Source organism: Cervus canadensis, chromosome 15, assembly GCF_019320065.1.
Source record: "Cervus canadensis isolate Bull #8, Minnesota chromosome 15, ASM1932006v1, whole genome shotgun sequence".
Taxonomy (NCBI): Eukaryota; Metazoa; Chordata; class Mammalia; order Artiodactyla; family Cervidae; genus Cervus; species Cervus canadensis.
The window spans coordinates 57,728,912-57,755,730 of NC_057400.1; the positions used below are offsets into that span (position 1 = coordinate 57,728,912).

Sequence of the window (26,819 nt, forward strand, 5' to 3'; positions counted from 1 at the left end):
GAAAGTTACATCCCAGATAAAGGGATAAGATAAAACCCCAGGAAAACAACTAAATGAAGTAGAGATAGGCAATCTCCAGAAAAAGAATTCAGAATAATGATAGTGAATATGATTCAGGATCTTGGAAAAAGAATGGAGACAAAGAGAAGATGCAGGAAATGTTTACAAAAGACCTACAAGAACTAAAGAACAAACAAACAGAGATGAATAATACACTGGAAGGAATCCATAGCAGAATAACTGAGGCAGAAGCACAGATAAATGACCTGAAGGACAGAATGGTGGAAATGACTGCCACAGAACAGAATATAGAAAAAAGAAAATATATATGAAACATATAATATTTAATGAATATAGAAATATAAATATATAATGAATATAGAAAAAAGAAATATATATGAAAAGAAAAGAAGACAGCCTAAGAGACCTCTGTGACAACATTAAATGCATGAACATTCACATTATAGGGGTCCCAGAAGGAGAAGAGAGAAAGGACTTGAGAAGATATTTGAAGACATAATAAATGAAAACTTCCCTAATATGGGAAAGGAAATAATCAACCAAGTCCAGGAAGCACATAGTCACAGGCAGGATAAATCCAAGGAGGAACACACTCAGACACATAGTAATCAAACAGACAAAAATTAAAGGCAGAGATAAAATATTAAAAGCAACAAAGGAAAAATGACAAATAACATACAAGTGAATTCCCAGCAGGCTATCAGCTGATTTCCCAACAGAACCTCTACAAGCCAGAAGGGAATGGCATGATATATTTAAAGTAATGAAAGGGAAGAACCCATAACGAAGAATACTCTACCCAGCAAGACTGACCTTCAGATCTGATGGAGAAATCAAAAGCTTTCCAGACAAGCAAAAGTTAAGAGAATTCCGCACCACCAAAGCAGCCTCACAACAAATGCTAAAGGAACTTCTCAAGGCAGGAAGCACACAAAAAAAGACCTACAGAAAGTAAACTCAAAACAATTAAGAAACAGTAACAGTATCACGTGCTGTGCTCAGACACTCAGCCTCCTCCAGCTCTTTGTGACCCCAAGGCTGTCCCCCGCCAGGCTCCTCAGTCCATGGGGATTCTCCAGGCAAGAATACTGGAGTGGGTTGCCATGCCCTCCTCCAGGGAATCTTCCCAACCCAGGGATTAAGCCCAGATCTCTGCAGGCGGATTCTTTACCATCTGAGCCACCAAGGAAGACCAATAGGATCATACATACTGATAATTACCATAAATGTAATGGATTAAATGCACCAACCAAAAGACAACTGGCTGAGCAGATGAAAACACGTGCATGTATACACTTCTACTTACCACATCAGTCTGCTTGACCCCCCAAATTGTATGTAATTAGTTTAAATTCTTAGGTTAATCATACTCCCATTATTGCTTGTAATTGTAATTATCTTTTTTGGGGGGAGGGGGTCTGGCTATTGATTGTGAAAACTGATCAACATCTTTCACTACTGTGATGATGTAATTATTACTCACTTAATACCACTGTATAATGATTGGTCAACAGAAAAATTATAGAATTCTGTATCACCAAAACTACCATTTAATAGAAAAATCTGTAATCACTTTTTAAAATCCATTAAGCATATCAAAATTAGCTTGGAATTTTTTGAAAAATACAAATGCCCCGGGCCTTTTTTTTTTTTTTGCCAGAGCTCCAGATATATTTCTTGGAGAAGGAAATGGCAACCCACTCCAGTATTCTTGTCTGGAGAATCCCATGGACAGAGGAGCCTGTCAGGCTGCAGTACACGGGGTCGCAAAAGAGTCGGACACGACTGAGCGACTAACTCACACACCAGATATATTTTAATGAGCAGCTATGTTTAAAAACAACTGGAGTATATGAGGATCTTTTACTTTTATCTAGTTTGTTTCACTTTTTCTATTTCATATTCAGTGCTCCCGTCTCAGTTTATGCTTTACAATTTCTCCATCTCTTCTTTTTTTTCTTTTTGATGTTCTTTCTCAAGTCTTTATCAAGCATAGTAGAAAAGCTTTTGTATACATATATATGCATTATATATATATTTTAGAAAACATGAATTTTTAAATTCATGACATTTTGACTCCACTTGTTTGACTTAGTATGAATTGAATGCTAGATTTCTAATTTAAAAAATAGATATGCAACGAACAACAAAGGTTTTCTGTATAGCACAAGGAATGATACTCAATATCTTGTAATAACCTATAATGGAAAATAATTTAAAAAATAACATGTGTATTTGTATAAATCAATCGCACATACAAAAAAGAATTCTACTTTTTGAAATTTAGTAATGTTTATCTTTTTGTCAGTTTTTCTAAATGTCCTGTGGACATCTACTAACAATGTATGGATACAAAATTTTAAAATTATCTGTGTAGGATATGATTAATATAAATGAATTAAATATAAACCTATTAGAAATTATTAATGACATCATACAAGATGCTCATATCCTTATTTTTTCTGCACTTGATAAAATATTCTCGGAGAAATGTTAATATGTCTTACTATGATTATATATTTTTTCTTTTCCCTTATATTTCCTCTGATTTTTGCTTTATGTATGTTTGCTTCTTTGTTGTTAATGGGTCTAATGGTTTATGATATCTATCTTCTTTGTGAAATTGTACCTTTTATCATTAAAAATATTCATCTCTGTTTCATTTAAAATAAATAAATAAATAAATAAAAAGAAGTTAGGCAGATAAAAAAAAAAAATAGATTCTTTCATCAGCCTCCTGGAGATGCATTCTTAGTTTACAAATGAGAGCAGAAAGGATCAAAGTCCAGGTGTATCTAACAGTCTCAAAGAGATGAGTCTTCTGCTTCAAGAGCCTTTTCACATTTTTATGAAGAAAGTGAAAAAAAAAGAAAAAAGTGATCCTCCCTGTATTAATAGACTTTTGTCATTATTTTGTACATATATCATATTCAAATATTTAAAAATTCATGCTAGTGCAAATCAACTGATAATACCCTATATTTTAAGATTTGTGACTCTGTGACTGCTTTGAATAATTAAATCAAAATAGAAAACAATTGATTTATTGTAAGTACTTTACTGCCATTTATAACTATTAACAAGGTCACTAGAAAATCTGTGAGTAAAAGGCAGGATTGCTTTATTTATTAATTCATTTAGAGTCATCTGGACTTATTTACCGAAGAGTGATCCAGGTGCTAAGAAAATGCATTTGAAAAATTCAGGGAAATTTTATTACTAGAGCACCATGCTCCAAGAAATTTTATGACCAATATTACAAGTGGATTTGGGCATTGTATATGATGTGCTTATTAAATTATGAGACTGGTTCCTGTAAGGCATACATATACAAATGAGTCTCCTTAATTTAGAGTGACACTATGTAAATAAACATAAAAATGTTCACATACAGAGAACTCTCTGAGACAATTTCAGTTAAACATAGCTAGGATGAGTTAAGTGTGAGTCTGAAATTAGGCCAAAATCAAATTTGCTGGGTCAATAGAACAGAATTTTTATTGGCTTCATGCTTTGAGAAACTGAGAAACTTGGTGTTATCTGTGATTTTGCCCTTTCTCTCACATTCCATATCTTATCCATGAGCAAACCACATTCAAAAGAAATCCACAATTTAATTATTTACTGTTACGCTCACTGCCACCATTCTGTCTAAACAACAATTTGTCTGAATTATTGCAGTAGCCACCTAACTGTTCACCTTCAGCCTGCTTTCAACACAGTAGGCAGAAACCAAAACAAATCATATTACAAGGCCCTCCCACTCCCCCACCCCATGGCTGCTTCTCTTTTCTTTCAGGGCAAATTCCAAAGTTGAGACAATGCCATGACCATCTGCTTTGCTATCCCCACTCTTACCTCATCTCTCTCCCTCTAGTTCTTCCTGACAGAATCACTGGCCTCGTTGCTCTTCCTCAAATATGTCTGGTGTGTGCCCTGCCTCAGGGCCTTTGCACTTGCTCCTTCCTTAGCTTAGAAGCTCTTTCCCCCAGAAACAGTGTGAATAGCTCCTTCCCTTCTTAAGGAGACAGGTTCTCCCTCCCATCTAACCAACAGCAATACTCATCCTCACCACCCACAACATGCACGTACTTCAAAACCCCTCCCCTATTTTTTCTTCTTAGCCACTTATTACTCTCTAACACAGCATAGAATTGACTTATTTACCCTATTTTTTGTGTGTTTCCTCATTGGAACGTAAATTCCAGGAGGTTTTGTTTACTACTTCCCATCACCTACAAAAGTAACTGGCATACAGGAGGCATTCAATCAGCTTTTGTGAAATGGAATGGGTGAATGAATGTTATTCAAGATCAATAGAAATGTAAACTTTGACAAAGAAATGAGAATACTCATGAAAATGCTTACAGTGAAGAGGAATGAAAAGGAAGAAAGGAAATACACAAGCATGTGTGCTAGCCATTTAGTCTTTCAGGCAAACAAACAAGTATTGACTTCCTACATTAACTCTACCCAGAAGATAGAGCACACAGTGCCTCCTGGAGTTTACGCAACAATTGGGAAGATGAACAAGTCAATAACACACTAATAATACACTGTGATGGAGATATTTTGTGGGCACCCAGGAAAGACTGTATTGAAAAATCAGGATGGAGGGCAAGTTGGCTTAAACCAGATTAAAAATGACCCTCTTTTGTCATGCTAAGCATTTGGATTTAATCCTAAAGGTCAGGATGGAGAACTTCGAGCGCAAAATTATGACATGATCAGATTTTTGTTTTATGAAAGCCACTCATATAAGGATGTTCATTACATTGTTACCCATAGTAACAAACAAATAGAAACCCTATCCAACAATATGGAATTGGATAATAAATCAGAGTAAATCCATATAACAGAATACTAAGTCTGCACCAAAAAATGACTTAGATAAGAATTTGACAGAAAAGTTCCAAGATATACTGTTAGAAGGTAATATATTTTAAGAGAACACATATTACATGGCCTTCCTAAATTAAAAGTGTACCTGTGTAGAGAAAGTCTGTGAAGACATATAGCAAAATGTTAATAGTAGTGATCTTTTAGGTTGTAGATTTAAGATAATTTTACATTCTTTATTATGCCTTCTCCATTATTTGAATTAATGTTACAGTGAGTATGTATGACTTTTTAATGAGAAAAAAAAAAGCTTTTAAAAATTTTGGAGGAATGAAAAAGGAGACAACTCTGGGGGACCAGATTGGAGGAGAGAGCCTACCAGACTGGATGGCAGACATCCAGGGGAAGGCAAGAAAGAAATGGAGAGAAGTGCAGAAGATAGAATGCAGGTGATCTCCAGGTTCTGGCTTCTTGAGCAGCCAAGACGCCTTGACTTGGTAGAGCCATTGACTAATAAGCAGACGCCAGGGTCCAAAGGTACTCTGAGGAAGCCTGAAATCTCTTACCCACCAGGGCCTGTAGTCAATTTGTAACACTTGGTTGGAATACTGGGAATTAACTAACACCATGGCCTGTGAGCTCATCTGGCTGGAATTTCAATATAGGGCCATCATTCTAGGTATTATTGAATATGAGATTTTCAGAGAAGCATCCTGTTCCTCTCTATCCACCAGATGACACTTGGTGCCAATTATTTAAAATACTGATGGCCACCTAGCCCCTGTTCACTCTACAAAGGAAATGCCTCCTGCCACCTGTTCTTTCCTTCACTCTCATTCCTGTACTACTGCATTCCCCTTTTCTCTGACCTAAATCTATAGAGTTTATTTAGCTCGCTCTTCAATCATTCTATTGTTCTATTTTTCCTTCTAGAGTTTCCATTCTATAGTTAGAAAGGGAGAGAGAGAGGAGGGGAGGGAGGGAGGGAGGAAAGGAGGTTTGCTGACCCCTAAAATGGATCATCATTCTTTTGCCTTTCTCATTTTCTTTTCTTCCTCTCTTTTTGTTGGTACCTAATCCTTCTTTTAGTTCCTAATTTCACCATTCTTTCACTGGGGCTTCCCTGATAGCTCCGTTGGTAAAGAATCTGCCTGCAATGCAGGAGACCCTAGTTTGATTCCTGGGTTGGGAAGATCTGCTGGAGAAAGGATAGACTACCCACTCCAGTATTCTTGGCTTCCCTTGTGGCTAGCTGGTAAAGAATCTGCCCGCAATGCGGGAGACCTGGGTTCAATCCGTGGGTTGGGAAGATCCCCTGGAGAAGGGAAACGCTACCCACTTCAATATTCTGGCCTGGAGAATTCCATGGACTCTATAGTCCATGGGGTTGCAGAGTCGAACACGACTGAATGACCTTCACTTCACTTCATTAACATTCACACCTCCATTGATATACTGTTTCAGTTGTCCTTGCCAGAAAACCTCTAATCTTAGATTAATTCAACTGTCTACATTCCCTACCCCTGGGTTGCTAAATGATTATAGAGAAAATCATTCTTCCTTCTGCTGATAATTAAAACCATAATTCTAAGTCTTCAATCCCCAACTTTCACACTTCCTAGTAAACTTTTACATTTGCTTAATAAGTTTTCTCTTTTATTCTCTCCATTAGCAACTTCAAGACTATTTTACTCTCCTCAAGAAATCTACCCCACTAGCACCCTAGTTTCCAACATGTATCATTTATTTTACTTCATAAAGAAAAGAGAACATGTCAAAAGAAAACTTAGACATTTCCCTCTCCCACCTGCAAACATTCAGTTCAGATCAGTTGCTTGGTTGTGTCCGACTCTTTGTGGCTCTATGGTATGCAGCATGCGAGGCTTCCCTGTCCATCACCAACTCCTGGAGCTTGCTCACACTCACGTCCATCAAGCTGGCGATGCCATCCAACAATCTTGTCAGCTGCCATCCTCTTTGCCTCCTGCCTTCAATCCTTCCCAGCATCAGGGTCTGTTCCAATGAGTCATTTCTTCACATCAGGTGGCCAGAGTATTAGAGTTTCAGCATCAGTCCTCCCAATGAATATTCAGGGTTGATTTCCTTTAGGATTGACTGGTTTGATCTCCTCACAATCCAAGGGATTTGCAAGAGTCTTCTCCAACACCACAGTTCAGAAACATCAATTTTTCAGCACTCAACTTTCTTTATGGCCTAACTCTCACTTCCATACATGACTACTGAAAAAACAATAGCTTTGACTAGACTGACCTTTCTTGGCAAAGTAATGTCTCTGCTTTTTAATATGCTGTCTAGGTTGGTCATAGCTTTTCTTCCAAGGAGCAAGCATCTTTTAATTTCATGGCTACAGTCACCATCTGCAGTGATTTTGGAGCCCAAGAAAATAAAGTCCATTACTGTTTCCATTAGTTCCCTATCTATTTGCCATGAAGTGATGGGACCAGATGCCATGATCTTAGTTTTATAAATGTTGAGTTTTAAGGCAGGTTTTTTCATTTTCCTCTTTCACATTTTTTTTTTTTTGGGCAATTTGATCTCTGATTCCTCTGCTTTTTCTAAATCCAGCTTAAACATCTGGAAGTTCATAGTTCATGTACTGTTGATGCCTTGCTTGGAGAATTTTGAGCATTTCTTTGCTGGTGTGTGAGATGAGCAATTGTGCATTAGTTTGAACATTCTTTGGCATTGCCTTTCTTTGGGATTGGAATGAAAACTGACCTTTTCCAGTCCTGTGGCCACTGCTGAGTTTTCCAAATTTGCCGTCATCTTGAGTGCAGCATTTTCACAGCATCATCTTTCAGGATTTGAAATAGTGCAGCTGGAATTCCATCACCTCCACTAGCTTTGCTCACTAGTGATGTTTCCTAAGGCCCACTTGACTTCACACTCCACGATGTCTGGCTCTAGGTGAGTGATCACACCATCGTGGTTATCTGGGTCATTAAGATATTTTTGTATATAATTCTTCTGTGTATTCTTGCCACTTCTTCTTAATATCTTTTGTTTCTGTTAGCTCCATATCATTTCTGTCCTTTATTGTGCCATCTTTGCATGAAATATTCCCTTGGTATCTCTAATTTTCTTGAAGAGGCCTAGTCTTACCCATTTTATTGTCTTCCTATGTCTTTGCATTGATCACTGAGGAAGGCTTTCTTATTTCTCCTGCTATTTTTTGGAACTTTTCATTAGATAGGTATATCATTCCTTTACCCCTTTGCCTTTCTTTTTTTTCTCAGCTATTTCTAAGGCGTCCTCAGACAACCATTTTCTCCTTTTGCATTTCTTTTTCTTGGGGATGGTCTTGATCACTGCTTCCTGTAGAATGTCATGAACCTCTGTCCATAGTTCTTCAGGCACTCTGTCTATCAGATCTAATCCCTTGAATCTATTTGTCACTTCCACTGTATAATCATAAGGGATTTGATTTAGGTCATACTGTATGGTCTAGTGGTTTTCCCTACTTTCAATTTAAGTACAAATGTACTGTCATCCAAACCTATATTTCCTTCCTTCCTGTCTTACTGGAAGATGTTTGTTTCCTTCTACTTCCACCCCCAGCTCCCTCCCATGCATCTGGTTTTTTCTTTGTCTGTTGTGGCTGCTTTCCACCAGCATTTTAATGCTTAATGTTAATCAGATTTTTCAGAGAAGAAAAGATCTCGATGGGTGGGTGAACCAAAATTTCATGAAACATGTACTATACCACATTAATACGTGTATTATACTTAATATCACCTATTCTATAATATTTCATTTTTTTCCTATATGCTGGCCAGGACTCCCTCTATTGATTTCACACTTAATTAATGAATCTACCTGAAAAAAAAAAGTTCATATGGGCAAAAGGAGACATGCATAAGAATTCATATTGCCAGATTCGCTGCAGTAGCATAAAAGAGAAAAATTTAATTGTCATCGACACAAGAATGGATATGTAAATTAGTGTATGCACCTCATATGAAATCAGTTCAGTTCAGTCGCTTAGTCGTGTCCCACTCTTTGCAACCCCATGAATTGCAGCGCCAGGCCTCCCTGTCCATCACCAACTTCCAGAGCTTACTCAAATTTATGTCCATCAAGTCGGTGATGCTATCCAGCCATCTCATCCTCTGTCATCCCCTTCTCCTCCTGCCCCCAATCCCTCCCAGCATCAGGGTCTTTTCCAATGAGTCAACTCTTTGCATGAGGTGGCCAAAGTATTGGAGTTTCAGCTTCATATGAAATACTACATAGCAAATAATAACTGCTGTTACATGTATCAAGTGTGGTTACACCTCAAAGACAAAATACAGGTTGATTAAAAAAAAATTACAAAAGTAAAACTATAATATTGTGTTAATACCTCCCAAAGGCCCTACTTACAAATACCATCACATTAGGAGTTCAGGGCTTCAGCATATGATTTTTGAGGGTACACATTCAATCTATAACATTTTTCCCTGGTCTCCTTCAGATACATGTCCTTCTTGCATGTGAAATACAGTCATTCCACCCCGATAGAACCAAGAATTTTAACTAGTTTCAGCATCAATGCTGAAGCCTAAGTCCAAAGTTTCATCAAAATACCATTGAAATCAGATATGGGTGAGACTGGAGGGATGATTGACCCCTTGGCAAATTTCCTCTCCAGCTCTGAACCTGTGAAACTAGACAAGTAAAGTGTTTCCTAAATACAATGATGGGACAGGCATATAATAGTCATTCACATTCCAAGTATGAGAAACAGGAAAGAAAGAAGTGGTGATGGACCACAAGTAAGTCTAAAACTGCTCAAGGTACATACCATCAGATCTTTATGCTCAAGAATAATCCTCTCTGGTTTGATGCTCCGCCTTTCAGACTTACTGGGGCAGCAGCTCTGCCTTCAGGACCCACTACAGAGGGAGCTGCACTGAGCTCACGGCTCTTGCTGGCAGGGACTGTGCTCCTGGGGGCTTGGCCAAGTGGCCCCTGCCTGGCCTATTGTAACCAACGTGACGGCTTCCCTTTTGAAACTGAAGAGGGCCCTCTGGTGATCTCTACATTGCCTTTGGCATCATTTTTCCCTTGTCTTAAAAGAACAGCGAATGTTCGCAGCCAATGAGTTCTATGATTTGGTCCTATAGGATCTAAATTGACAGGCTTCCTTATGTTCATCCTGCCTTCTCTGCCCCTTTTAGTTCAAACTGGCAGTGTCTTTGCTGATAATTTATTTTCTATTCCTGCTTACTGTGGAAATGACTGATTTAAGTGATGTTTTACGCTCATGCTAATATCCTTATAAAAGGGTCACTCAGCCACACCCTTGGTGTTCTCTTCCAAACACACTTTCTCATTTTTTGCAGTATGGGCAGGGTAAGAATTTTCCAAATGTTTAAATTCTGATTCCTTTTTGCTTAGCAATTTCTTCTTCAGTACATTTCTCTCTTCCCCCAGCAGTTAGGAGGAATCAAGCTGCTCCTTCAATACTTTTCTTAGGAATCGTCTCAGCTAAATAAACAGTTTCATCACTTGCATGTTCTCTGTACACAAACATGTACACTCGCATGTTCTCTGTAGACTACTAACACAATTCAGCCAAGTTCTTTGCCAGTTTATAGCAAGTGTCACCTTTTCTCCACTGTCCAATAACATGTCCCTGGTTTCCATCTGAGACTTCATCAGAAGAAGAAGCCAGACTTCATCACTGAATTTTCTAACAACATTCTGTTCATGGTTATTTAGGTATTTTCTAAGAAGGTGTCTTCAGTTCTCCTTTCTTTCTGAGCTCTTATTCTGAGCTTTTACCAGAATTGCCTTTTGCAGTCCCTTCATGGCAACTTCTGTTTTTCCCAGCATGCACCTGAAAACTCTTCCAGCCTCTATCCATTACCCAGTTTCAAAACTGTTTCCACATTTTTTGGTATTTGTTATAGCAGCACCTCACTTCTTAGTGTCTCAGACAGCTCAGGCTGACTATACATAATACCATAGAGTGGGAGGCTTAAACAACATTTATTTCTCACAGTTCTGGAGGCAAGGAAGACCAAGATCAAGGTGCTACAGATTGAATTCTTGATGAATGTCCCATTCCTGGCTTGTAGCTGGCTGCCATCTTGCTGTGTGCATGACCTCTTCTTTGCATGTGCGTTGAGGGAGAACTCTGCTGTCTCTCAGTCTTCTTTTAAGGATTCTAGTTCCATTATAGCAGCTCTACCCTCATGATCTCATCTAAAAACAAATGCCTTCCCCAAAGCCCCAACTCCTGTTACTATCACATTAGGGGTTAGAGCTTCAACATAAATTTGGGGTGGGAGGTGGGGGACACACAAATATTCAATCCATGATGAATAACATTTATAAAATTTGACAACATGCAAAGCAATGCTATATATTTCATGGTTGCACAGATGGAGATACATACATATCTCAAGTATAAAAATATACATAAAAGTAACAAACAACAAATTCAAGATAGTGTCTGCCTCCAGTGTGAGGTCTACAAGTCGTGTCTTATTTCTTGAATATGTAAATAAATATGGTGAATATTAATATACAAAAAAGCTGTGTGGCAGGTACATGGGGTTATTCTATTATTCTATGTTATTTTAAACATTCAAAATATTTCATGAAGAATATGCTAATGGTGCTGGGAGATAAACATATTAAACTACTTAGTAAATGTTCATGCTCTTAAAAGCTCACATCCATGGCTCCTAATTTTTTTTCACTCTATATCCCCTTCCTAGGAGATCTTCCTACAGGGTTTAATTTATTATCTATGTGTTGATGACTCAAGTTTATATTTCCAGTCCAGATCACTTCAGTGAGCTCTAGAATCACTTCTGGGGGCTTTTCCATGTGGGACTTTCTAAAGCACTTCAGCTTCAAAGTGCCAAAACAAAACTCCAACTTGACACTCCTCCAAGGTCTTCATAGTTACTAACTAAATGGCTACCCACTCCAGTACTCCAATATTCCTGCCTGGAGAATCCCATGGACAGAGGAGCCTGGCGGGCTACAGTCCATGGGGTCACAAAGAGTTGGACACAACTGAAGCAACTTAGCATGCATATATATATATATACAGTGATTAGCAATATATGTACATGTATATGTACATATACACACACACACACACATATATATGTATATATATATTTTATCTAGGTCCTTACTACTCAAAGATTTCTGAACAAGAAGCACCAGCATCACTGGGAGTTTATTAGAAAGGTATTCTCAACCCCAACCGGAAATAACGAATCAGATTGCATTTTAACAAGACCTCTCCAGGGGTTTATATGAACGTTAAAATTTGGGAAAAATTGTATTCCTAATGATCTCCCTATAAACTCTTCTTGCCCTCCTTCTAATCCATTATATTTTCAGAAGTGGGAAACAGAATGACAGGGTTGGAAGAAAGAGAAGTAGTTCTTCAACTACATCCACCTCTTCAACATACTTTATAATCCCTGTTATGCTTCCTCGTGGCTCTAGCATCAGTGGGCTTTTAGCTCTTCAGATGCATCATTACACTCTCTGCCTTTGTTTAAAATGCTCATTTCCTTCTTTAACCAGTTAACTCCTATTTAATTTTCCAACTCAGCTAACTTCTCTGATCACCATAACTGCTCCCCAACCCCCAATTAGAACCATTCTTCCTGCTATTTACTCTTATTTTTCCTTAAGCATTTCCTCCACAGTGAAAAGTATTCTTTAATTAATATTGACCTTACCCATTTCACTGTAAGCTCTATGAGGACAGAGTCCAAATTTGCTTTACTTATCAGGTAATTCAGTGCCTAACACAGAGAGCTTGACACAGAATAGGTGCTTGATAAATATTAATTACTGTCTAACCTAGTAAATAAATACAAGGAATGCCTCCATTGGGGTGAGAGACGGGACTAGATGACCTCTGCTGCTGCTGCTGCTTAGCTGCTTCAGTCATGTCCAACGCTGTGTGACGCTATGGACTGCAGCCCATCAGGCTCCTCTGTCCTTGGGATTCTCTAGGCAAGAATACTGGAGAGGGTTGCCATGCCCTCTCTAAGGGTTACTAAAATCCTGAGCTGTGTGTCTCTGTTTCTTCTTTGATTCATAAATGCTCACGTTGGCCCACTCAACATATAAGAATCTTTTAAAATTCTAGTCCTTCCTACCTACATTAGGTAAGATTAAAACGTATTAATTTTCTTGGCAATCTAGCCTTCAGAATAGACATTATAAAAATAACACACTTTGATAAATATTTGTAATGTCAGGAAAGGTTCTAAGTCACAGGAATAGAATGATAAATACATTGGTTGGTTGGTTGGCTGGGTTTAGTTGCTAAGTCGTGTCCGACTCTTGCGACCCCATAGACTGTTTCTGCCAAGCTCCTCTGTCCATGGGATTCTCCAGGCAAGAATACTGAAATGCGTTGCCATTTCCTTCTCCAGGGGATCTGCCCAACCTAGGAATTGAACCTGGGTCTCCTGCATTGCAGGCAGATGATTTACTGACTGAGCTAAACATGGAAAATCAAGTGAAATGGCAAGTCGGTTTACTCTGGCCTGCATGGAGCCATGGCTAGTCAAGCAAACCTGCTGAGGATTAAATTTAGAAAGAATAATCCTAGAAAGAATAAGGCAAAGGAGAGGCTGGAGGGGTCTGGGAGGAAGTGAGTGGCTAAAGTAACAACAATAACAGTGATCATAATTAACATTTATTAAGCACATGTGCCAATGCATGTTACTTTAGTAACATTACCTCAGCTGATTCCATGACAAGGTGATAAAGTGAAGACTATTTTAATTTTTCATATTAGCTACATATAAAAAGTGTTCTAATTTTATGCATAAGGAAACTGAAGCAAAGACCTTTTATGGCACTTACTCAAAGATATCCAATAAGTAGATGACGGATCAGGGCTTTGAACACAGCAGTCTATTTTATTCTCAACCACGCAATAATGCCTCTTTAACAAAGGAGGTAAGTTAGGTAGAGAAGATACAGGATAAACCTTGTGGTATGCTACAAGGTACAGCTGTGAGGGTCAAAATTTGTGGCTACTAAAGGGTTAGGGCAATAGCCAGAAGTATTACCCCTAAGAAGACTGAAGTGTAGAACAATATCCATGGTCCCCACAAATCTTAAAGCTTTCCACACTTAGAAAAAATAGAATCTGAATGTAGAAAGTCTAATACTGATAGCTCTCTTCATTTGCAACATTCATTATAAGGTTCCTGCTCATCCTTCCTGCCTTAAACCACGCACACCCAAGTTACCAGTTATCACTGCTGAGGTAATCAACGCAAACACATGTGCAAACTGCTGAGACAAATAACCTCACTCAAAAGAATAATAACCTTGACATGACAGTACTTCTACCAACTCTCTGTACTTCTGTGCACCAACTGATCCCCTCCACAGCCTGGCCATGTCCCACCACTGTGGTTGATAACTTCCGAGACTTTTTGTTTCTGTGTTCTAGCTTTTATGATGTGCAACTGTGATAGACTTCCGAATTCATAGTGAAGTGAAGTCTCTCAGTCGTGTCCGACTCTTTGTGACCCCATGGACTGTAGCCTACCAGGCTCCTCCATCCATGGGATTTTCCAGGCAAGAATACTGGAGTGGGTTGCCATTTCCTTCTCTAATCACTGATAATCCCAGAATCCCTACTCCACCTTTGATGTCCAGGTCTACTCTTTCAGATTTACTCTCCTTTAGTCTAATATTTCATTCTTAGATGTCATACACAAAGTAAAGAACCACAAATGTATAGATTTCTTCTCAATTCTAAGATTTAGAAAAGTGTTTGCATGGGGACTGTAGGTGGCTCTAAACAGAGGGAATTTCTAAGAACATATTAGAACCAAAATCACATTTATAGCTGGTTCCTTGAGTTAAGAATGAAAACTAATCTATTCCTGGCACCTAGAACTCTCTGAAATAATTTAGTTCAGAGTCTATCACAGTTGCACATCATAAAAGCTAGAACACAGAAACAAAATTTCTCTGTTCTGCATGACAATGTACTAAATTGATGTTGATATATGCAAAATCTCCTTTTAGTTTATGATGGGTAGATAATGAGTTAATTATTACTGTTCTGCTTTTGTCTTACCTTCACTAAAAATGTTGCAGTGGTGTGCACATTTAAATAATTTATGCCCATATTTTGTCTGGGTTTCCCAGATGGCGCTAGTGGTAAAGAACCCATCTGCCAATGCAGGTAGATATAAGAGACTTGGGTTTAATCCCTAGGTGGGGAAGATCCCCTGGAGGAGAGCACGACAACCCACTCCAGTATTCTTGCCTGGAGAATCCCACAGACAGAGAAGCCTGGCAGGCGGCAGTCCATAGGGTTGCGCAGAGTCGACACAACTGAAACAACCTAGCACACACACATTTTGTCTGCTTTTCAATATTGTTGAATTCTGTGCCCTATACGTTATGATGCAAACCAACTCAGAAACTTTGTCTGACACACTGCTCCATCAATCCTAATTACCCATGGTTTTGCTAAGTTCAGTGGGTCATGTTTGTGAATGTATAGTTTAGTTCAGTTCAGTTGCTCAGGCATGTCCAACTCTTTGTGACCCCATGGACTGCAGTATGCCAGGCTTTCCTGTCCATCACGAACTTCCAGAGCTTACTCCAACTCATGTCCATTGAGTCGGTGATGCCACCCAACCATCTCATCCTCTGTCGTCCCCTTCTCCTCCCATCTTCAATCTTTCCCCAAATCAGGGTCTTTTCCAATGAGTCAGTTCTTCGCATGAGGTGGCCAAAATATTGGAGTTCCAGCTTCAGCACCAGTCCTTCCAATGAATATTCAGGACTCATTTCCTTTAGGATGGACTGGTTGGATCTCCCAGCAGTCCAAGGGACTCTTCAAGAGTCTTCTCCAACACCACAGTGCAAAAGCATCAATTCTTTGGTGCTCAGCTTTCTTTATAGTCATTTGGAGAGAACAGTCACAATTTTATCTCTACAGAATTAATATAAAGAACTGCCCAGTCAGTGTTCTAGTGGCAACATACAAATAGAGAAGGTTTAGGTTTGGGGACAGGCATTCTGAAAGTAACATTTTGGCTTGAATAATGGTCTTAATAATTAAATAGGTCATATTTTTCCATTTGTAAAATCTCAGTTATGAAGAAATCTGCCTTCAATAAATCTCACATGCTTATAAAGCTACATGTAATCCTTGATTGTTTTTCCATTTTATGTCATAATGTAGTTCTATTGCAAGGTCATCTAGACAGTCTCCATATTTTGTTGAGAAAATGGGAGCATTAAAAATCCTTGAGTTAGATTATGCTCAAAATATTGCCTATAAATTATATATCTGATTTATATAAAAATGCATAGCAAATCACATATTCCAAAGATGTCTTTACTTCCATATGCTCTTCTAGGAACTTCCCATTCCCCCATCAAAAGCAAGAGCCTAATTCCCTTCCTTCTGATTCTGGGTGAGTTTGTGACTTGCTTTTAACCAATCGAACATAACAAGTGACAACGAATGCCTAGGTCATAAAAGGTGATGTAGCTGAGATAAAAACTAAAACACTTACACTTGGCCCCTTAAACCACAACATAAAGAGTGAGATCCTCCTAAGGCTGCCATGCAGTGAGGAAGCCCAAACGAGCCCTCCTGAAGAGACCATGCAGAAAATCCTTGAGACTACACTGATGGACACATAAAGATGCTCAGCCCATGTCCAGTTGCCCCAGTTTCAGTTACTACCTAATTGCAACCACATGAGATTCTATGAGGCCAAACAGCCCAGCCAAGCTTTTCCCAAATTACTGAACCATAAAAATTCTGTGAAGTGAAAGTCGCTCAGTCATGTCTGACTCTTTGCAACCCCATGGAAAACAGTCCATGGAATTCTCCAAGCCAGAATACTGGAGTGGGTAGCCTTTCCCTTACTCCACGGGATCTGCCCAACCCAGGGATCGAACTGAGGTTTCCCACACTGCAGGCAGATTCTTTACCAGCTGAGCCACAAGGGAAGCCAAGAATACTGGAGTGTGTAGCCTGCCCCTTCTCAGAGGATCTTCCCAACCCAGGAATCCTTAGTTGCAGGCAGACTCTTTACCAACTGAGCTACCAGGGAAGCCCTTAAAAACTCTGAGACAGAACTAAAATGACTACTCTATATTAAGCTACTAAGTTTTGGGGTGGTTTGTATGCAGCAGTAGTAATAGGTACAAACTGTTAAAAATTTTTAGGCTCTCAATAGTTTAAAAAATAGACTAAAAGCTTTAATATTTATATACAATTAGAAAAGATTACTTCCAAGTGATCTTTCACCTATTTCCTCAAAGCAAAGAAGTTCCCATTTTTGTCTCCATGAAAGTGAATGGAGTTAAAGAAATATTTACAAAATTTAAAACTTCTGAGGGGATAGTTACCAATTTTCTTTAGATTTTCCTTAAATATTATCCTTTGCCTAAGAACATCACTTTTATCTTATTCTGCCAAAACAAAGAAATAGATGGATTCGATGGATGGGAAGGGGTGGGTATTGGGAGAGGTGTGGAGAATAGGTAGAGAAATGACATAACTGATGCAGATTTGAAAGGAGCTGCATGATCTACCATGTCATGAAAAGGTTGTCTGCTTCACTTTTACTGAATCATTTCCTAATTCTCATTATGCTTACAAAAATAATTTTGAGGGTAGGAAAGAGACGAGCATGGGACATTATGTATCTGTTGTGTTTTTTAATGCTTTATAACTTCAAACCACACCCACTATGGTGGAGTGCTGTAGCTATGATTGCAATCCAAGTTTTGTAGAGACAGAAACTTATACAAAGTTGGAGATTCTCCTTAAGAAAAGGAATATAAAATTAAAAATATAAAATTAACTATGGAAATAAGTATTAGACTGAGAAGAGAAATGACAACAAAAACCAAATTTTGAAAAGCTAACAAATTCTACCATCACCAATATCCAGAAAAAATGTATTTATATTAATTAACCTGACACATATCTGTAATACTTCTAAACTATATTTGGGGGCTGTATTTACTTATTTACTGATTACTTCAAATGACAATGATTATTTTTTACAAATTAAAAAAAATGTCATTCCTCTAGCATGATTTATTGAAATGAGTATTTTAATTATCAATAGCTTATAAGTTGTATGATACGGTTAAAATCATATAGGCTGCATTATTGAATATATACATATATGTTATGTGTGTATGTATGTATACAGTAAGAATCAAATTCTCCATTTGAAAGCTGCACTTCAGATGACTAAAGACTGTTCTACCAACCAGCTTCTACCTTTATACATTTAAAACTTAACCTTCTATTTTACATATAATGTGTTGCTTTAAGAGATATTCATAGTGTAATATTGCTCCACCAAACAATTTGGCCCAGTATGCAATATGAGTATTTTTAGAAGTCATTGTTATACCACGATAGCTAATTTATTTAAATCAATAATTTAGTTATGCAAGGAGGTGAGTAAGAAACACATAAAGATATCCCCCTAAACTATAACGTATCCCCAACTCAATTTCTCCTTACCTAGATCCCAAACATGCTGTGTAGCCACTCCTGGGCCACCTATCATAAGGGAAGATGGAAGGGAAGTTAAGAGATGAAGAAGACAGTGTTCTTAACTGACTGTGGTTAAAATATCCATAAAATATATGCTCCTGTGACCATACTGAAAGGCTGTCCCAGAGTTTTGGAAGGAGTCCATGCACATAAAAGGCTTTAGAGCTGAGGTTTCACTGGGGTCATAGCAAATCTACCTCACCTGTGAGCCTACATATTTTCCACCCCCACTGGAGCATCTTAAAGGTCACTTAGGGGATTTCCCCATTCTAGGTCCAGTCACAGAGGCTGTCATCCATGCCTGGCTATCCCCACAGAGAAGATCTAATCAATGTTGCTACTCAAAGTTACTGATTCTCAGATCTTATGTAACCCATGAAAGGTCAATGGAACCCAGAAAAGATCACACAATTCAAGAGAGGCCAATGAGAATTTCCTAGGATTGATATATGGCTGTTAAGGGAGAGAAATCTTCTTTCTATTGGGGATGCTAAACAGAAAAGGAGTTAGAGGCTGCTGCGATTACCTTTTTCCTACATGAAAAGACTTTGTTTGAGAATCAAACCAGCATTTAAAAGCATTCCTGGGAGACAGAGGCTAAAGACATTATTTGATCCACTTGAGCCAGCTGTGCACCCTGCCTAACTCCTCCTTGTCGTTAGATAATAAATTCCCTTCTTACTTACTGAATTGAATCTTTAGCATTTAGGGACCCAAACAGACTTGAGTGATACATTCTTTCTTTTGCTACATTAGAGTGTTTTGCTTCAGCTTTTATGTAGCAACTATACAAAATGTAAATTTTAATAACAATGAATTCATAAACATCTCTATCATTTTGACAATTTCTCAGATCTGACAACGTAATCAATATGAAAATACCATGCACTCATGAGAGGGGGAAACACACACACACACAAAACTAGTAATTGTGTTAAACTAATAAGTTTTAAATAAGACAAAATACAAAGAATAATTCATACTAAAATAGGCCTGGCAGAATTAAAATACAAATCTTACTAACTGCAAGTCATTTCTATAGGGTATCTGTATTCTCTAATCCAACAAAAAATATCATAATTTTTTGTGATATGTAAAAGTATGTGAAATATCATATGTGACTATCATATGTGAATTATGTGAAAATATCATAATTTTCAACTGCATAATGCCAGCTATCAGACAAAAGATCAAAGAAAAATAGTTGGAAGTCCCCAAATAGAATCAAAAATATAAAATTATATGGTAGAGGAGGTATTTAAGATCAACGAGAAAACCAAAGATTACTTGAACAATTGCGCTGGGTGATTAAGTAAGAGGAAAAAGAGAAACCAAACTCATAGCCAAAGTAAAATTAAATTCCATGTGATTTAAAGCTTTATATGTAAAAAATAATGACTAGAAGAAAATATAGAGAGATATTTATGAGGTCATTGAGTGGTAAAATATAACACCAGATACAGAATTTCATAAATGAAAAAATGGAATTCAATTTCATATGTATTATATGAAATTGAAATATCAAAGCATAAATTTAAAATAAAATATATAAGACAAATATAAAATCAGAGTGCAAATGACAAGCTGAAAGGTTATATTTTATATATGCTTGACAGAGTGAAGATAATATATAAAGAACTCTTGCAAATCAATAAGGAAAAAAAGTAAGTCCTCAAGTACAGATGTAGATAAAGGGGTTGAGATCCTCACTCCAATACTAGAGAAGACACATGACATGCACTGACATGTTGACAATAGCTAGATCTGAACAGTAGAATTACAGGAAATTTTTATTTACTATTTTGTGTTTTTCAAGAGGGAGCATGTGTTCCTTCTGTAATTAGAAAAAGTAAGCAATGGCTATGTAACCTAAAACATTAAACTTTAGAGGAAAAATAATCTATAGAAAATTTACTGCAGAGGGTGAGGCCCAGTCCTAACCAGGATGTCACTTTCCATGAAACCTTAGGCATTTGTTATTTGTTTCTGGCTCACATTGTGTTTTAGAAACAAAACTAATCAAACATAAAAACCTTTACAATCTAACTATATATTAAATGCACCTAAGTCCTTTATCTGTGGTGTCATGGACTCCGGTCTGGACCGTCATCTTAGCACTCCACACTGGGTTCAGATTATCAGTGTTGCCAACTATCAATGTTTCCCCCTATGAAGGTTGGTTGGTGCCTCAAGAGGGCATATTTTATCTCTGTAGGCCCAGGCCCGAGATCGGGGCCCAATCACAGAAGTGCTCAATAGTTTATTAGTCCAACAGAATTGAACTATGCTGCTCTGACTGTGAACGTTGATCCAGCAAGAGACGGTAAATCAGAGTCAATTAGTCACTGTGTGGCCCTTTACATGGTTAAGTATTTCACGAAAGTTCATTTATTAATTTACTTTGAGTCACTTATGTTTCCCCATTAATTTTCATTTGGTTCACATACCCAAAAAAGAAACAAGCAAACTGTGAGATTTTAGTCATTTAATGTATGACTACAGCCTGCCAGGCTCCTCCATCCATGGGATTCTCCAGGCAAGAATCCCAGAGTGGGTTGCCATTCCTTACTCCAGGGGATCTTTCTGATCTAGGGATCAAACCCTCATCTCTTATGTCTCCTGCACTGGCAGGCTGGTTCTTTACCACTAGCGCCACCTGGGAAGCCCAATGTATGGAAACATAGGATGTTTACGAAAAAAATTAGAAATTTTTTCAGATAGTTAATATAAAACCATGGTCAAGACTAATTTGTGCATGCTAAATCACTTCAGTCATGCCCAACTCTGCAATCCCATGGACTGTAGCCCACCAGGCTCCTCTGTCCATGGACTTCTCCAGGCAAGAATACTAGGGTGGGTTGACATTTCCATGACTAATTCAGACTAAGGGAATGTCCAAGTGAAACCAGTACCATCAAGAGAAGTTTGCATGCATGCTCAGTCATGTCCAACTTGTTGCAACTCCATAGACTATAGCCCACCAGGCTCCTCTGTCCATGGGATTCTCCAGACAAGAACATTGGAGTAGGCTGCCATTTCCTACTCCAGGGGATCTTCCTGACCCAGGAATTGAACCCACGTCTTTTGTGTCTCCTGCATTGGCAGGTAGATTCTTTGCCACTGAGCCTGGAAAGTAGTACTACCAAATCTTTGATTATATTAAATTAGAAACTTTCACAACTATTCAGAACTTCCAGTTAACACACTGTTACAAAAAGGACGTTTACAGAATATGCTTTTAAATGTCTAATTTATCACGAGTTATTATATGCATACATGTATCAAAATCCTTGAAAGCAACTTTTCATCACACAGATTAATACTGTCATCTGAAGACTTATTTTTGCTATTAAATTACTTGGCAAATAGGTTTCTTGATAGGTAGCTTAATGTTTATGGTATGCTAAGCCAGTGACATTCATAATGTCTTAATTAGTAAAGGCTGAATTAATGAGACTTCATTATTATAGCAATATTTTAAGTATAATATGATAGGAAGTGCAAGCATTTCTAAAGAACAATCTTTACTAACACAAAGGTATTGTTTTTTAATGCAGAATGCATCTATCTACATTTTTATTTATTCACAGCATGTTAACTCTGAAATAATAAGACTTTTAGCTTCACTTGTTTTGAACAGTAGGTTTTAAAAGTGTGTCCCTGACTTTATGATCAAAAAATATATATATCTTCTATTATAAAACAATTCTAACATCTGTACTTTGAGTTACACTTAAGTGTACCTTTGCTTTTCATTACACACTAAATCATCAAAATAAACACTGAAGTTTATTAACTTCTAACTCTTAAATAACTGTTTTGGTATATTGTTTATTTACAAATCACTGTTTTCACTTTAAAGATAATCAATCATAGAATTATACAGTAACAGACCAGGAGATGATGTAGAAAGGTTACAAATTCACTTACACTTTGCAAATCAATGTGTTTTAAAAACAGTACCTTTTAAAAAACTGATCTGATATTCTTCAGGCATCTTCTTCACTAAGCAGCTTACCATGAACTTCCAGGATCTCCTGCCTGCGTGGCTCTCACACGTAACCACACTGTCCATCACTTCCACTTTCTTGGGCTTCTACATGTTGCCTACATACAGTGTGGCCCAGTGGGTCTCCTCTTCCTGTTTCCATCCATGATCTGACCCCATGTTTCAAAGGAAATCAAAGATAAAGGACCCTTGTTTTGACTTTGCCATTTACATATTTGAACACTATGACTCTGATGCCATGAGCCAACCAAGATGAGAAGGAGGCAACCATTATGTTCACAAACCTCTGAGCTCCTCTGACTTTGCCTGCCTCTTCCAGTCCTTGTGTGCATGCGCTACTCTTTGGATTGCAGCTCGCCAGGCTCTTCAGTTCATGGGATTCTCCAGGCAAGAATACTGGAGTGGGTTACCATACTAGTCTCCAGGGGATCTTCCCAACCCAGGACCTGAACCCAAGTCTCTGTCTTCTGCATTGCAGGCAGATTCTTTACCCACTTAGCCGTCAGGGAAGCCTCTTGCCAACCCTTACTATACCCAAATAAAAGAGGCAGTCTTTCCCCCTTCTTTTTCATTATATATCCATTATAAATATATCACATCCTTCTCCTTAAGGTGGCATGTTGTATTGCCTTTTCTCCAGAGGTCATAATGGCAGACGAAGTACAATACTATCTTACTGCCATCGGAGCTTCAAGGAGAAGAGATGAGCTAAGCTATTGATAAATATGGGAGTTGCAACGCCAACTCTGTATGATCAGCGTGGGTTTAAAGTGATGTTCACACTTACAGGACACAAAAGTCTTTAATACCACCAGGTTTACTGAGAAAGATACAGCAGAGGAAATAGAGCATGTCCACATGAGAGCATCAAATACATCTCCAGCAGAAGTTCTTAAAGCTGTCCGGGCACTCCTTCCTAGATCCCACTAAGATTATGCTTAACAGCTGTACAGAAGGCCAAACGGCCAAGACAGATATAATTCCTGAAGAAGAAAAATAAGGAGGGATTTTTGGCAGCTGTAAATACATTTTAGAAGTCTGCAGATTTTAAGATAGTGTAGGCTAGGGGTAAGGACAGACAACTAAACTAACCTGATTTTTAACACAATCAATATTAAAAACTAGTGGGGAAAAGAAAATATTCACTGAGAACTCTGGAACAACTGGTCATCTACATAGATGAAAAAAAACTGAATAAAATTGTGTAAAAACAATTTCAGGTAGATAAAAGATTTAAAGATAAATGTACTTTTGCAGAAGATTAATATGTTTACAACCTATATGACTTTGGGGTAGAGAAAGATTTAAAAAGCACAAATAATAAAGGCAAAGAAACATATGATTATATTAAAGTTAAGGACTAACTTTTTCAAGAGACAAAACCAGTGAAAACTCAAGCTATAAACTGAAACTATATCTGCAACATATAAAACTGAAAAGGAATTAGTATCTATGTGTGTACGTTAGTCGCTTAGTTGAAGCCCACCAGATTTCTCTGTCCATGGAATTCTCCAGGCAAGAATACTTGAGTGGATTGCCATTCCCTTCTCCAGAAGAACTTCCCAACCCAGGGATTGAACCCTGGTTTCCTGCATCGCAGACAGATTCTTTACTGTTGAGCTACTGGGAGTCCCAGTATCTATACTACATGAATAACTATAACAAATAATTATCTAAATAACTCAAATGATCATTGAATATTAATAGGTATTTCACAAAAGAGTAAGTATAAATGGTCAATAAACATGAATAAATGTTCAACCTCATTAGATATCAGGGATATGCAAATTAAATCCCCAATGAGAGAGCATTTCATAACCACCAGATTGTAAACAATTTTAAAAAGGCAGTCTCAAGTGTTGCCAAGGATGTGAAAACAGAATGCTCACTGTCTCTTGACTAGAGTGTAAAATTGATATCTCAACTTAGGGAATTACTTTGGCATTCATTCATTCATTTAATATATAGTAATTGACTATTTACTATGCATGTGGTACTATTCTTGTGCTTCAGCATGAAAAAAAATAGATAAAAATGATCATTTTAAGTTAAGCATGCAAACCTCATATAACCTAAATTCCACTTCCTGGAGAGAATATTCCCTACAGAAGATAAATATATAGCCTAGACAAATCTCTATATTTGTATATATGTAAATGTTCAAAACAATACTGCTTCTAGGCGAACTGAGAAAGATGGTAACCAAACATGCATCATCAGTTGAACAGATAAGCAAATCTGAGTGTTGAATATAAAAGAAGACAAGAAAAAAAAGCACTGAAGGTCAATGAACTATGGTTACATATCAAAACAATATGAAATTCAAAAGCTATGTTAGTGGAAGATTATGTAACAATAGATTAAAAAAAATAAGCATCTTCTGAAGTTATATACATATTAGTAGTAAATTATAAAGAAAAGCAAGGTAATAGTTAATACACAATTCCAGAGAAAAATTACCTCTGGGAAATAAGAAAAAAGTAGGGGGCATCTGAGGTAGGGTTTTATTTTTGATATAGGTGATAGGTATATGGGAGTTTATTTTTTAAAACTACATCTATGTTTTACATATATTTTGAAGATATTTTATATTTACAAATACTCTTATATCCTTAATTTATTAATTAAACTAAGTTTCTTTGCTTAGTTATCAATTTAGACCAAAACAATAAAGTAGTAAAATCAAGTACTCACAAATGTCACTGTTTATACATTATGTGAAAAATTAGTATACTCTATGACCACTAGGCTGGTATTCCCATCTCTTTCAGAATTTTCCACAGTTATTGTGATCCACACAGTCAAAGCCTTTGGCATAGCCAATAAAGCAGAAATAGATGTTTTTCTGGACTCTCTTGCTTTTTTGATGATCCAGCGGATGTTGGCAATTTGATCTCTGATTCCTCTGCCTTTTCTAAAACCAGCTTGAACATCTGGAAGTTCACGGTTCACGTATTGCTGAAGCCTGGCTTGGAGAATTTTGAGCATTACTTCACTAGCGTGTGAGATGAGTGCAATTGTGCGGTAGTTTGAGCATTCTTTGGGATTGGAATGAAAACTGACCTTTTCCAGCCCTGTGGCCACTGCTGAGTTTTCCAAATTTGCTGGCATATTGAGTGCAGCACTTTCACAGCATCATCTTTGAGGATTTGAAATAGCTCAACTGGAATTCCTTCACCTCCACTAGCTTTGTGAGTAGAGATGCTTTCTAAGGCCCACTTGACTTCATATTACCAGATATCTGGCTCTAGGTGAGTGATCACACCATTGCGATTATCTGGGCCATGAAGATCTTTTTTGTACAGTTCTTCTGTGTATTCTTGCCACCTCTTCTTAATATCTTTTGCTTCTGTTAGGTCCATACCATTTCTGTTCTTTATCAAGTCCATCTCTGCATGAAATGCTCCCTTGGTATCTCTAATTTTCTTGAAGAGATCTCTAGTCTTTCCATTCTGTTGTTTTCCTCTATTTCTTTGCATTGATCGCTGAGGAAGGCTTTTTTATCTCTCCTAGCTATTCTTTGGAACTCTGCATTCAGATGGGAATATCTTTCCTCTTCTCCTTTGCTTTTCACGTCTCTTCTTTTCACAGCTATTTGTAAGGCCTCCTCAGAGAGCCATTTTGCTGTTTTGCATTTCTTTTTCTTGGGGATGATCTTGCTCCCTACCCCTGTACAATGTCATGAACCTCCGTCCATAGTTCTTCAGGCACACTATTAGATCTAGTCCCTTAAATCTATTTCTCACTTCCACTGTATAGTCATAAGGGATTTTACTTAAGTCATACCTGAATGGTCTAGTGGTTTTCCCCAGTTTCTTCAATTTAAGTCTGAATTTGGCAAGAAGGAGTTCACGATCTGAGTCACAGTCCACTCCTGGTCTTGTTTTTGCTGACTGTATAGAGCTTCTCCATCTTTGGTTGCAAAGGATATAATCAATCTGATTTCGGTGTTGACCAGCTGGTGATGTCCATGTGTAGAGTCTTCTCCTGTGTTGATGGAAGGGGGTGTTTGCTATGACCAGTGCATTCTCTTGACAGAACTCTGTTAGCCTTTGCCCTGCTTCATTCTGTACTCCAAGGACAAATTTACCTGTTTTCCAGGTGTTTCTTGACTTCCTACTTTTTCATTCCAGTCCCCTATAATGAAAAGGACATCTTTTTTGGGTGTTAGTTCTAAAAGATCTTGTAGGTCTTCATAGAACCATTCAACTTCAGCTTCTTCAGCATTATTGGTCAGGGCATAGACTTGGATTACTGTGATATTGAATGGTTTGCCTTGGAAACGAACAGAGATCATTCTGCTTCTTTGAGATTTGCATCCAAGTTACTGCATTTTAGGACTTTTTGATGACTATGAGGCTAACTCCATTCTCCTAAGGGATCCTGCCCACA

At 37.7% G+C, this 26,819-nt stretch overlaps 1 protein-coding gene across 4 annotated transcripts in view; it reads right to left on the reverse strand.

Moving 5' to 3' along the window:
- The window catches only part of ZNF385B (zinc finger protein 385B), a 333,103-nt gene that overhangs the window by 258,872 nt on the left and 47,412 nt on the right, over nt 1-26,819 (reverse strand). The gene's annotated exons all lie outside the window — the stretch shown is intronic.